This window comes from Podarcis cretensis (genome assembly GCF_951804945.1).
Source record: "Podarcis cretensis genome assembly, chromosome: 2".
Lineage (NCBI taxonomy): Eukaryota > Metazoa > Chordata > Lepidosauria > Squamata > Lacertidae > Podarcis > Podarcis cretensis.
The window spans coordinates 104,232,488-104,246,006 of NC_137171.1; the positions used below are offsets into that span (position 1 = coordinate 104,232,488).

General features: G+C 42.7%; 1 protein-coding gene across 3 annotated transcripts in view; it reads left to right on the forward strand.

Annotated features, from left to right (window-relative positions):
- FHIT (fragile histidine triad diadenosine triphosphatase) overlaps positions 1 to 13,519 on the forward strand; it is a 1,061,423-nt gene that overhangs the window by 35,191 nt on the left and 1,012,713 nt on the right. For 2 of the 3 annotated variants that reach the window (XM_079964180.1, XM_079964181.1), the window contains exon 2: positions 12,772 to 12,809. The gene's annotated coding sequence lies outside the window, so the exon portion shown is untranslated. Of the gene's footprint in view, positions 1 to 12,771; positions 12,810 to 13,519 lie in introns of those variants that run through there. The other variant, XM_079964183.1, reaches the window with a different exon arrangement.

Consider the following 13,519-nt stretch of genomic DNA (forward strand, 5'->3'; position numbering starts at 1 on the left):
TCTACCACGCTGTCGGTGGACTTCCCCTCTCTTCCTTTATTTAATTTCAGTTGTCTCCATGGTCTTGCACCTCTATGTATATTTATGTTGTTCTTGCTGTGTGCTCCTCCCTATACCCTTCATTCTACAGGCACTAAATTTAAGATTGCCTTCCTCCTGCTCCCGCCATATGACTAGAATGCCCTTCAGCCTGACCTACCTCTGTTTTTACATTCAAGTGAAATGTTAAAACAGCTTGACCCCCTCTTTCCTTGTGCATTGGCATATTTATTTTGTATGATAAAAAAAATCAAAGACAAGATGGCTTACAAATCAAAATATGAACCGCAACTGAAATTAAAAGAGCATTCCGAACAAAAAACCAAAACAAACTAAAAAGCTAGCCACAGAATGAGCATTGTAGAAACATCACCATAAAATAGCTTTGTTAGTTTTCTTACAATTTTGTGCAGCACTTTGCATCATGTAAGCCTCGCTGATAAACAAAACAATATTACTGGGGAAAGTGGAAAGAGAAGCACCTGCCTGTGTCATCTCAATTGTCTAGTCATTCATCTCCAGGGGAAACACATGTCTAGGTATTTGCTGTTTGCTAGTGTCCAACCAGACAGTCACTTGCAGGACTTTCACATGACTAACACTGCAAAACAAATTTTGAGTTCGCTTAGATCGTTGCACGCTCCAAGCTGTCTTCCCTCTTTGTTTGACTCTGCTCGATCTTGATCATCTACCAGTTTTGCCATGGAAAAGCAGTTCCTGTGGAGGAGGAATCTGGCATATGTGAAGAGGGAAACTCTTATGGCACCTAGTCATTGTTTGCATCCTCCTACCTACAAAACCACCCATGTGTGGATGAGCAAGCCTCTGTTAGCCGAGCTCCATCAGCTCCATCTTTGCTGTCTAAGAATACACATTGGCAAAATAGCCCTGTTACAGGTTCCTCAAAGTTACCTAACTTGCAATTATTATTTTTTTAACTCGCCTACTTTTTACCCATAAGAAGGGGCTGTACTAAAGCAGACTACTAAAAATAAGTTGCAGATAGGCTAGAAACGTGATAGGTTGGTGGCCTGAGGCATGAAATGCTGTCTGCTGCCTCTGATCATTTGCTTAATTTCTATGCCAAATGTGTAGGAACAGGACATCACACCCAGAAACGCAGTGGTCTGGCTCCAGAGTCACAGATAGCTCCATTCCTCTGCAGTCAAGCTGGGGGATAGGGGCTTCCCTTCTTTTCTAGCCAGGATGGAAGCCAAGCAGGTTGGCAAAAGAGGAACAAAGTGCAGTCGTACCTCGGAAGTCGAATGCCTTGCGACTCAAATGTTTTGGTTCCCAAGCACCGCAAACCTGGAAGTGAGTGTTGTGGTTTGTTGAACGTTCTTTGGAACCTGAACGTCTGACATGGCTTCTGCGGCTTCCGATTGGCTGCAGGAGCTTCCTTGGTTTCTGAACATTTGGGAAGTCGAACGGACTTCTGGAACGGATCCCGTTCGACTTCCGAGGTACCACTCTACTCTGGTTCATGTTCTCGAGCCTGCTTGACTTCCCTCCTGGCAGTAAAGAGAGGGAAGACCCTTCCTCCGTGGCTAGGATGGAAACTGAGTGGGTTGATAAAGGAGAGACCCACTTCCGGGTCGGCGCCATCGCCGAATGGCGGACTCCCTCCGAGCTCCGGAGGGAGTCTGCTGGGTAGGGGTTGGGTCCTGCCGCGCCGGTGACGACCCTCAAAAACCATGGGCGGAGATGCCCATGGACTTGGTGACTCGGCAGGCACCGTTTGCGCCCCCCCCGACCCGCAAAGGAGCCTTTTTAAAGGCTGCGGAGCGGGTGACGGGGGGGGGGGTGTGGTGCTATGAGTCCACTGCTTCCCCTGCCTAGCGAAGCCGCATGCCATTCGGCGGAGAGCAACGACTTCTTCTTTGGAAATTTCGGATTTGGACTAAAAAGAATAACCTGTGAGTAAATTTATTGGACCTAAAAGGGAAATTTGATCTACGAATTTGGAGCGAGCGGGGGGGGGGTGCAAAAAGGAAGTCCGCCCCCCCTGTTGTAGATGGTTTAACGCAAGGATTTGACAACTAAGATCGAGAGATGAATTTGCTTATTTGAAAAAAAAAATTAATTTCACGAAGGGAAATTACAATAATTGTGCTGGAGGAGAAGATTGGTTTGCGGGAACTAAAGTGCAACCCCCCCCGGGAACCGGGAACGATCCGCTATGAGAGACTGGCGAAGAGACACAGAAACTTTGACAGCTGTCAAAGTAGCTGTCAAAGCAGGAAAATAAAAGAGAACTTTGTTATGATGGCTTTGCCGGTTAGATTTGTTACAATTTGGACATAAATTACTGGAAATAAAGGCAACAAGTTATTTGACTTTTGGGTCTGATCTGGAAAGAAATTAAGTTACCATATTCCCTCTAGAGGGAGACTGGGACATTGCAACAGTAACAGCAAGTGGAAAAATATTATGGATTTGAGCAGGACTTGTTATCTCTTGGGAAAGCTGCAAAAATGAAGCATTATTTTGTCTACAGAGGTTTCTATACTAAAGGAGACAATGGATTTATCTATTGAAGAAAGGAAGGGACTGGACGCAAGTTTATGTTCCTGAATAACAAAAGCCTCTGTGGAGAACAAAAAGTTTCTGAATTAGAAGGTTTCTGCGGCAGAACAGGAAAAAGCAAAGAGCTGGACTAAATTCGAAGTTGGAGCATTTGGAACATCCAGACTTTAAAAGGATCAAGAAACAGAATTTGAGTTAGACTCTTAAACACAGAGGTCTGGATGGAAGAAGAATGATCTTTTTTGAGAGTTTCTCCGAGATTGGACTTTTTGAAATTAAAAGCTATCAAAAGACGGCAAAGTGGAGCTGAGATATAGACGTGGATGCACCAGGCTGGCAGTAGACAATGGATGAATTTTGGGGATCGGAACCGGGGAATGGGGGGGGGGGGAGATTTGGAACCCAAAGGCTGTAAAATTATATATTTTTTCTCTCTTTTCTTTTCTTTTTTTTTCTTGTCTGTTGTTTGAAAATAGGGGAATTCGTGGAAGGGAAATGGGGTCGATCTTAGGGAATTATATAAAATATAAGGAGAAATGGTTAATTAAGATAAATAAGATAAATTAATTTGGAATAAATGGGTTAGTTAAAATTATAATAAGGTTTTAAAATTTGGGGTAAGAATTTGTGGAATCAATTTAAGGGAATGGAATACAAGAGGGGGAGGGGAGGGGGAAGTCTGGGAAAGATGTTATTGAAATTAAGTGTAAACTATATTTGTCCTTTCTTTCTATCTTTCCTTTTTATTCTGGAAAATTTTAATAATTTTTTTTTTTAAAAAAAGATAAAGGAGAGACCCAGTGTTCTGTGTCTCCTTTTGGCAGCACTCAGGCTTGCCTGGAGGGAATTCCGTGCTCTTGTATGCCCCCTGTAAATCTCCATTGTGCTTTCAGTTTCATCTGTATGATAGTTCATGAATGCATGATTTCTTTTTAAATGGCCTTTATGTAGCCTGGAACTATGGCACAGGTAGAGGTGGTAGTGTTAACCTTTTACACCTGTGTCATAGCCCTGATGAAAATCCCTCCCAGCTGAAAGTGCTACTTTCATCAAGCAAATAGCTCCCAGATCAGGGTACTGATCTTTCTTGGCCTGATGAGTAAGTGCTCCTGCCCCCCTCCCCAATGCCATGCTGCTCTTCTAGATTGAAGAGCACATACCCACACCCCACATGTGAGAAGATCAATTTAAGATAGTTTGGCCACAGGCCATCTTGTAGACTTGGAGATTACAGTCATACCTCCGGTTGCACACGTGATCTGTGCGGGAGGCACGTTCACAACCTGCAGCGTTCGTAGCCCGAAGTGCCGTTTCTGCGCATGCGCGTGACACAATTTGGCACTTTGGCGCATGCGTGTGATGTCATTTTGTGCTTCTGCGCATGCGCAATCTCTGAAACTCGGAAGTAACCCATTCCAGTACTTCGGGGTTCGACACGGTCCACAACCTGAAAATGCGTAACCCGCATATCTTCGTAACCCGAGGTATGACTGTATAAGTATTTTAAATAAATTTCCCATTGAAGCCATGTTTTTCTTCTCTCTTTTTCTCTGGATCTTCTGTTTTTGAAAAGTGAAATTCCAGATCTGTGACCGCATTGAGGATGCCCAACAGCAAATGTACGCTGCATCAATTTGACAATGTGCTTTTGGACTTGTAGAGAAATAGCTCAAAACATGTTTGCCTGGGCATGCCAACAGGCTGCAGTTTGCTACACATGTCGCGGATATATTGTTTATTTAATATATAAGCATGCTGAGCAATGGAAGAAGGCATATAGCACTTTCCAAATGTATATCACGCATTCTTCTGAGTGAAAATTCCAGTGTGTATTTTTGGATAGGGAGAATTGTTGAAAACAAAGCAATATGTGACTGAATCTGTTCTGTATTCTGCACCTCTAAGGGCGGCTAGGAAAGAGTTATCCTCTTAAGTGTTTGCGGCTGAAGGTTATAATGTAGACCTATGGTGTAGTATTTAATAAATTGTACTGATCAGCTGTTTACATCAAATTACCCTTGCTGTGAACAGATGCATGGTACGAATGTTGTATTCGGTACAAGAGTTTGCTTCTATCAAAACATAATGGAAACAAAACCTGTGAGATTAACTGGCACAGTTGGAGCAAATGTGTTTTTCCAAGTAAATCTTATCGGCATTACTTGCCTGTTTATTTTACAGAGTATGTTTCAGATATCCTTACATTGCATTTGTGCGTTGTTAGAAAATAATAATAATTCCGAGATGGGAGATTTGCTTGTTTGAAATGGCTTTTCTTGGAAATCTCTCCTATTGTTGCAAGAGTTTGTCGGTGGTGAAAGGTACAAATTTCTAATTGGGGGGAATAAGGTTTGGATTTTATTGACGATAATGCTTATCTTTATTTGCCAGGAGAATGTGGAAGGTTTAATTGCCCTGTGCAGCTGGGGGGGGGGGGTGGTGGTGGTGGTGGAAAAGAACTCCGATAGCAGATGGAAGGAAGATGCCCGACGTCATGACCCACTAGGGAACTGTTTGGAGTGAAAAGCACTTGATATCGCTGGAGAAAACCTATGGAATCTGCCACTCAAGTTGGCATTACCATTCCTGCAATCCTTGGGCTCACGGGAGGATTCTTCTAACACTTGTCACAGTTTGATTTTGAACCTAGATATGAAGCTAATAGCTTCTAACGGTTTTTCAAGTGCCACTGAATCAAATTACTGAAGTAGAAAGGAACGGTTGACATTCTGCTTTAAAGTGACCGTAAGTTTGACCCAGTTCTACTGCAGTGGTGTCATCACAATTGTATCTCATTGCTGTAGGTTCTCGGATGCTGACAGGCGGAACAAGTTGCTTTAGCTCGCAGTGCTCAGCTGTCATACAGAACAGCTTGCAGATCCTTACGTGAATGAAATGTGCAGGGAGTTCCTCTCTCTCTCTCTCTCTCTCTCTCTCTCTCTCTGTCTGTCTGTCTCCCCGGTGCTCACTTTCTAAGCTACCAGTGAAACTGTATGTGCGTGGAAGGCAAAATAGGCAGGAGGAAGAGGAAGAAGAAGAAGAAGAAGTTCATTTGAGAAATTTTGTTTTGGCTTCAGGGATGCAAGTGTGTGCCTTTCTCCACTAAGCTCGACGTTTTGTGAGGTTTAATAAAGAAGGCTTGGAGCTACCCAGGAAGCTCATTTGGGGAGAAGGACCTTGATTATTTTTACACTGTCTGAGCAGACAGATGAGACGCTGTCACCTTTTGTCTTGCTCTTGTTAGCGTCTCACACAGTTGAACAGAGGCCAAGGATGCTGACTTCTCATATTTATTGAATGATTGCCACATACTTGAAACGAGGACAGCAGAGATTCCCACACACCATGACACTAATTCATAAATATATAGGAACAAAATAACTAGGCAATTTTCAAAAATATAAACATACAACATAAAACAGTACAAAATCCAAATATCGAGATTACTCTGAATCTCCTGACTTCCCCCCATCCCTCCCAGGGGTCCTTTTGATTCTATTTTCAACTGCATATCAGTACTTCTCCAATTTTTCATCTTCCTAAGTTATCTAAACGTTCTGTTACACTAGAAGTGTATTTAAAGTAGGCAATTTTTTTCAAAGTGGCAGGATCAAATGCCAATTATGGAATGAAGCAAAATTAGAACCCGTTGTTCCAAAATTTGAATTCATTCAGATTGCATTATTTGGAAGCATTATTGATTTTTTTAAAGAATATTTTTTTTAAAGGAACAGCGATGAAAGCTCAGTGAAGAAATAAAAAAAGAACAACTTAGTAATATTAAAAAACAACAAAAAACACACACACAAACAACCCAAGCAAAATCAAACCACAAAGTGGTGGATAAAATCCAGAGAGGTTAGGGGCACAGTGCTGGCTAGTCTTTGTAGGAATGCAGGTTGTATTCTTCTGCTAGAGGCCAAGCTGGCATACATGCCCTGTGCGGTTCTATCTGCAAGCTATTAGCCAATCTACACAGTAAGAGAGAATCCAAAAGGCTAAGGCAGAATAAATGCGAAGGGGAGAAGGCAGACAGAAAAAAGGGATGGGGAACAGAAGGTGGTGCACAACTTAAGTTTCAGGACTAAATTAGGGCCATGATTTTCAACAGGCCTACTCTGAGTAAAAACTTGGATGAGTGCCACCTGCAGACTATAGTAACATTTTGTTTCCTATGATTTATGTTGAACGGCAAATTCCAGTAGCATTTACAGTCGCATTTACAAGACTGAGATTCTTGAGACTTGTAACTATAGAGCCCTTGAAGGATTCCATCCTTGAATGGTAAAACCACTTAAGATTGCAAACCACATTTTGGAAAGCCCCAAAATGCACCGACTTGGATTGCAAAGACCAATCTGTGTTTATCCATTGTAGGCTAGGTCCTGATAATGGCAAATTCAGTTGTTAGGGATCTCCTAAGAACCCTCAGCACCCTTAGCAAACTGCAGTTCCCAGGATTTTTTAAAAAGTGGTATGATACTGCTGTAAATGTATAGTGTGGAGGGGGTCTTTGTTCCTCCGTCCTCTTCCTCCTCTTCCTGCTCCTCCAACTGCTCTGTTCTTTCCCTTTCCACTCAGTTTCCTCCCTCTGCTAGTTTTCCGATTTTCATCCTACTGAATTATGAAGCTGCCCCTCCCCACACTTTAGGTTTCTTTTTTCTTTCGTTTTGTTCTTGTGCGTTTTTTAAAGATACATAGATTACGAAATGGTACCAAGGTCAAATTCTGCTGAGAAAGCATGATCGAACGAGATTGCAGATGGATGGGTAAAAATCATTGATTGCAGGTGGATGGTTAAAAATCATTGATCATTGAGGCCCAGACTGGAAGCATTGCAGGTGGATTGTACTGTAAGTTACATGGAAGCACCACACTCCTGCTATCCTTATGAAGCCAATTGTCTTTTGTAAGCTCCTTTGGCTTGGGAAGGTTGTACGCTGAAAGCTCACAAGTGCTTTAAAGGAACATAATAAAAAATGTGCAATCATTTTTAAAGCAGGAAGAAATGTACACAACAATAACTTCGTAAGAAAGCACAGGAAATGCTTAGAGGTACTTTGAAAATTAAATTTCTGTAAACACAATTAATAGTTGTGCCTTCACAGAGGAGGTGGCGCTTTAACATCCTCTGACAATTCTTGGTGCAGCATGCGCAGGTTCGTTTCTAGCCGTGTGGTGTGTGTGTGTTTTAAGAGGGGCTCTAGTAGTCATTCAAGTCATGACTTTGTTAGAGTATGAGAAGCCTTTAAAATCACTTAGTAGAATAAAACTCCCAAGTACTGTAACTGTCAGATTGCTTTATCTAATTTATGGAATGGAGGCAAAGGAATAAACAATAACACTCCATTTAGAGTTATTAGATTAGCCGTTATAGAAACCACAGAAAGTACATAAGCCTTTACTTTATGTTCACTTGAATTTGGCTATTAAGCTTTGATGGAACTTTCATTTAACCAAATGCCTTTGTTTACAACAATAAACTGGTTAACTCTGATTTCCCTCCTAAATTAAATATGGCAACATCAATATTTGCCTACCTCATTGGCCCTTAAGTTTGTGCAATCAGTTCAATTAGGGGGGTCTGATTCTGTAGAGATTTATGCCTGCGTTCTTTACCACTAAGGAGGCTTCTTGCCCATGAGAACTGCACAATAGGTGCCACCCAAATCTTCAGCCTGCTGTTGATTTGCATCTTTTCTTCTTGTACTGTTTAGCTCAGAGGTGGAGAACCTGGCGCTCCCAAGGTGCATTTGGACTCCCAAGTCCCCATTAGCCCCAGCGACGGTGGCCAAAAGTCAAAGGTGACAAGAGCTGCTGGAAGCTCCCCATCCCTGATCTATAATAATAATAATAATAATAATAATAATAATAATAATAATATATTTATACCCCACCCAGCCACTCTGGGCGGCTTCCAACAAAATATTAAAATACAATGTTCTGTTAAACATTAAAAGCTTCCCTAAACAGGGCTGCCTTCAGATGTCTTCTAAAAGTCTGGTAGTTGTTTTTCTCTTTGACATCTGGTGGGAGGGTGTTCCACAGGGCGGGTGCCATTACTGAGAAGGCCCTCTGCCTGGTTCCCTATAACCTTGCAGTGAGGGAACCACCAGAAGGCCCTCGGCGTTGGACCTCAGTGTCCGGGCAGAACGATGGGGGTGGAGACGCTCCTTCAGGTATACTGGGCCGAGGCTGTTTAGGGCTTTAAAGGTCAGTACCAGGCACTCCAGGCAGTTCATCATTTAATATAGTGATACAGACAGTGCAACAGACAATACAAATGGAAAAGGGGGTGATAAGGAAAGAGAAAAATAAGCTTTGTTAGAGAGTTCTGGGAGGGAAGGTACTGAATGGCAGCTAGCCCAAGTTGAGCCCTTTAAATGCCACTAAATGGAATGGCGTGGAAATAAAAAATCCAACATAGGGCTGTGGTTGCGGCACCAACAATGCCTGCATACACACCATACATTTTAGGCACCCTTGAAAGAATCCTGGAAACTGTAGTTTACCTGTAACAGAGCTACAATTCCCACCCTTAACAAACCGCAGTGCCCAGGGTTCTGGTCTCTCTGTGTGTGCTTTAAACATATTGTTTGTATGCAGCCCCCATGCTTATTTTTCAATGGAATATTGTTATACCCTAAATTAAAACAGAAACAACTTGTTGTCTTTGAAAATGAAGTTACAGCTTAATACTCTGTGAGAGGAACTGAGACCAAGCTGGTTTCAGACAACCACAAGTGCTCTCACGAGTATGAAAGGATCTGGTGCTTTGGCTCTGACTGGCAAACTTGCACAATGCTGTAGTGTAGAGGGATTCTTGGAGAAACAAAAGAAGATATTGATTGGTTTATGTTTATTTGGATGAGGTTGGGTGGCCGTCTCTCACAAATGATTTAGTTGAGATTCCCACATCGCAGGGTAGTAGACTAGATGACACCTCAGGGACCCTACCAATTCTACAATTCTATGATTCTTTTTCTTTTATTAACTGTTGCCTGGAGGAACCTAGACCCCCTGTAACTCATACGTCTTTTTGTCTTAGTAATTTAACTTAACATGCTTCTATTATTTTCTGCCTTACACACGTCATGACTGTGTTTTGCATGACTGTATCCGGTGACCAAAACCCATTATTTGTTGTTTGCATTGTTTCACATTATTCTGAATAAAAATTATATTATAAAAAAGGGAAGAAAATGAAGTTAAATTACTTTAACCCAGCCTTGGCTGAGATGCTCTGGCTGCTTAATATTCAGAGTAAATCTGTTTTTATCTAGCTGCATTCATCTTCGAATCTGAAGGGCTTTGTGCATGCTTCCATAATCAAATAGAACAATAGGTCTGTGTGAAGGAGAGTGAATACGCTACAGAATGCAGGTAAATGCTCATAGATATTTTGATTTGAGACTTGGCCAGCACATCAGAGGATGCTCCAGTGAAAGGCATTCAAATTTTTATCTTAACGGGAACCAGATGAGACACGGCTCAAATTGAATATGCCACCCCTACTAAACTTGTATACAGCACTGCCACCAGCTGTCTTCAAAACACACATTAATTCCGTATTGCTCTGGAGCCCGCAAATACGGCTGTAGCAGAGTTATTTGTTATGAGAACTTGCCGGTGTGCAAACTCTACAGTACTCCAGAGTTTAAATCTTTTGCGTGTATATTGAAATTCCAGAGTTTAGCACAGAGTTTACGGGGCATATTTTGAGTGCTTAAGGTGTTACTACCTCTTTCCACTTTAGACAACCTTTGACTGGAAACTGGAATAAAAAGTCATCAAGTCACTTATTCCCCTCATTTTTCTCTAGATGTAATATGCTACAAATATTATCCCACACCTTTTGTTCTTCCCTTCTTCCTGCCACTGACTCAGTTTAGATAGGAGACCAAACCAGGATTTGCCCAAACCATAGTTAAGGGCCCACATCAGGGGTCAGCAAACCTTTTCAGCAGGGGGCTGGTCCACTGTCCCTCAGACCTTGTGGGGGGCCGGACTATATATATATATTTTTTTTTTTTGGGGGGGAATGAACAAATTCCTATGCCCCACAAATAACCCAGAGATGCATTTTTACTCATGTAAAAACACGCTGATTCCCGGACTGTCCGTGGGCCAGATTTAGAAGGTGATTGTGCCGGATCCGGCCCCCGGGCCTTAGTTTGCCTACCCATGGCCCACATTATCGACTTGAGCTTTCAAATGTAGAGGACCCAAACAATGCTTCGTTGCTGGTTCTCTTTATTTTCTATCTGTTCATCATTGACCCTCAAGTCCTGGCTGTGGGTTTCTGATGGGGCTGTCTGGTTGGCAGGATGCTGGAATAGAAGCAAAGAGCGTTTTAAGGTAGCACAAGTGGTTCATCCTCACTGGCTGCTGCACTGCCACAACAGTGTTGTGGGAATAGAGTGAGAGAGATGGGGACGACGACAAATTTTAGCATTGCACAGGGTGCCTCTGAGATTTGAGATCTGCCACTGGTAGGTAGGTCGCTGTCTGATCCAGCAGACTTGGGTTACCTGAAAGATCCTGTCTCCCTTTATGAACCTGCCCACGCGCTAAGAAGGACGAGCACCTTCTCTCTGTTCCCTAAACATCAAAGGCATTGTTGGTAGTGACACGAAAGACTGTCCTTTCTGTGTCTGCTTCCATACTGTAGAATTCCCTCCCAAGAGAGGTTAGATTGGCTAAGACCTTTGCCATCAGGCAGGCTTTGGGAAACCAGGGGCAGGCAATGTTGACCACTGGACTGCTATCATGGCATTAGGCATTTCAATGCTGGCCGCAACCCCAGAGTTGTTTGTGACTGGACTTAACTGTCAGGGATCCTTTACCTTTACCTTTTACTAACTAGTTTGGTTTTACTACTTTGAAAGAAAGGCGGTATATAAGCATTAAATGAAAATGAATGAATAAATAAATAAATAAATAACCGTGGCTTCTGACGTAACAGCAAACCACAGCTGGCCCAAATTGCTGTTTGCAAACCGGCTTCAAATCCAGGTTTGTCAACCGCTCAAAAACAAACCATGGCTTGTGAAGCTAGCAGGTTCGGGCATGCAAACCATTTTATAGTCCAACATCTGAATAAAGGCAGATGCGATTAAGTAATTGTTCGCTTGCTCCTCTGGCCTTCAGATGTTCAGATGCCTAAGTAATTCATGGCTACTATGCAGACTGCTAAGAATGTTGCTCCCTTGTGCCTGTCTTTCGTACTTGGAGCGGTGAAATCAGTTAAGTCCTTTGATTTCATTGGGTCTACTCGGAGTACTATTACCCAAACAGCTACCACTTTTGTTACCTTAGAGCAGTGGCTTCATTTTGCAAACAAAGCTAAATGGCTGATTATGATGCAATGGTAAGAGTGAGAGAGGATTTGAGGCCCCAAAGTCATTATTATAATATACACTGTCCTTTATAGAGAAGCTTAAGCAAAAAAGAAACCTGTCTCTGCCTTGAGATAGGAAGAAGGAGAGGCAGGGGTAACAGTCCAGCTTTGGCTATTCCTTGAAAAGTTGGATCTGGCCATGGTGACACATGCTGTGGTTAACATCTGGCAGTGAAGCTGTTGCATGGGCAGCGGCTGCACATGTCTTATACATACAGTGGTACCTCGGGTTACATACGCTTCAGGTTACATACACTTCAGGTTACAGACTCCGCTAACCCAGAAACAGCAACTCGGGTTAAGAACTTTGCTTCAGGATGAGAACAGAAATCATGTGGCGGCAGCAGCAGGAGGCCCCATTAGGTAAAGTGGTGCTTCAGGTTAAGAACAATTTCAGCTTAAGAACGGACCTCCGGAACGAATTAAGTACTTGACCTGAGGTACCACTGTATGTGGAATATTGGCACAAATCTATATAGGCATGGGCCTTTTCTCCAAACTTCCACCTGCCTATCTTCAGTATTGTCTGTCACTCTGATGATGGGATGAAAGAGTTGGAAAGTGGCAGTGAATGTTTCAAGTTCCCTTATTTAGCACTATAAGGGTACAACTTATAGGCTTTGGGTTTTATTCCCCCCCCCCCAAAAAAAAAGCACCAGTAGAAAGACTGAGCTGCTCTGTTTTCCCGAAAACTCCTTCAGCTTGGACTTAGGTTAAAACGTGGCTACTAATTTATAGAGCAAATGTTCCCGTTTAATTGGCAGGCAGCTCAATGCTTCCTCTTTTCCTCTCTTATCCTTTTGCAGCCTTGAAACATAGCAAAGAAGTGAGAATACTCTCTAAGGTAAGTGTGTTTATTACATTGCATTAGCAAACATTGCCGTGCTGCATTGATTTTTCTTTTATTCGGGGATTTAAGTACTCGGATTAATGACAGAGCAGACAGGACAACTTCTTTTACCCACACGGCTGTCCCCTCTTTGCACAAAACACTACGCCGCAGTTAGAGGGAAAAGCGTAACAAAATGCGCTGATGTGCTGAGGATGGCCAAATTTCAGGTTGTTAGCTGACATGCGCTTTGTTCTCGGTGGCTGAGATATTACCGTGTAGCCGTGCGCGCGCTAAGATTAATGCTACAGAATAGAGAACAAAAGGGCCTGCATGAACTGGTATTGCTCTTGGTCAATAGTGGAATAAAGCTAGCTGGCAAAATAATGCATTTAAAGTGGGTTGCTGAGTGGCGTTTTAATCTGATTGTGTTTAATTTATTGTGATAGGCAATATCGGATAGCGAACAGCTCTGCAGAAAGGAGGGGGGGGAGATTATTGCTTGCAAAGTCCTCCTGGCTTTGTAGCTGGTCATTAAGTACATAAAACTGATTTGTGGATAGATGCTGGAGCAAAAGCTCCTTCCCCTTATCTTATACCACACCCCATGGCCTCGTTCGCACGCCATGGTACCCCATGGTTAATGGCTTAATCGGAGTGGGCCAATTTCGCCTACTTCATGGCTCCCTACCAGTGAGTGGGATCAGCAAACCATAATACTTGGC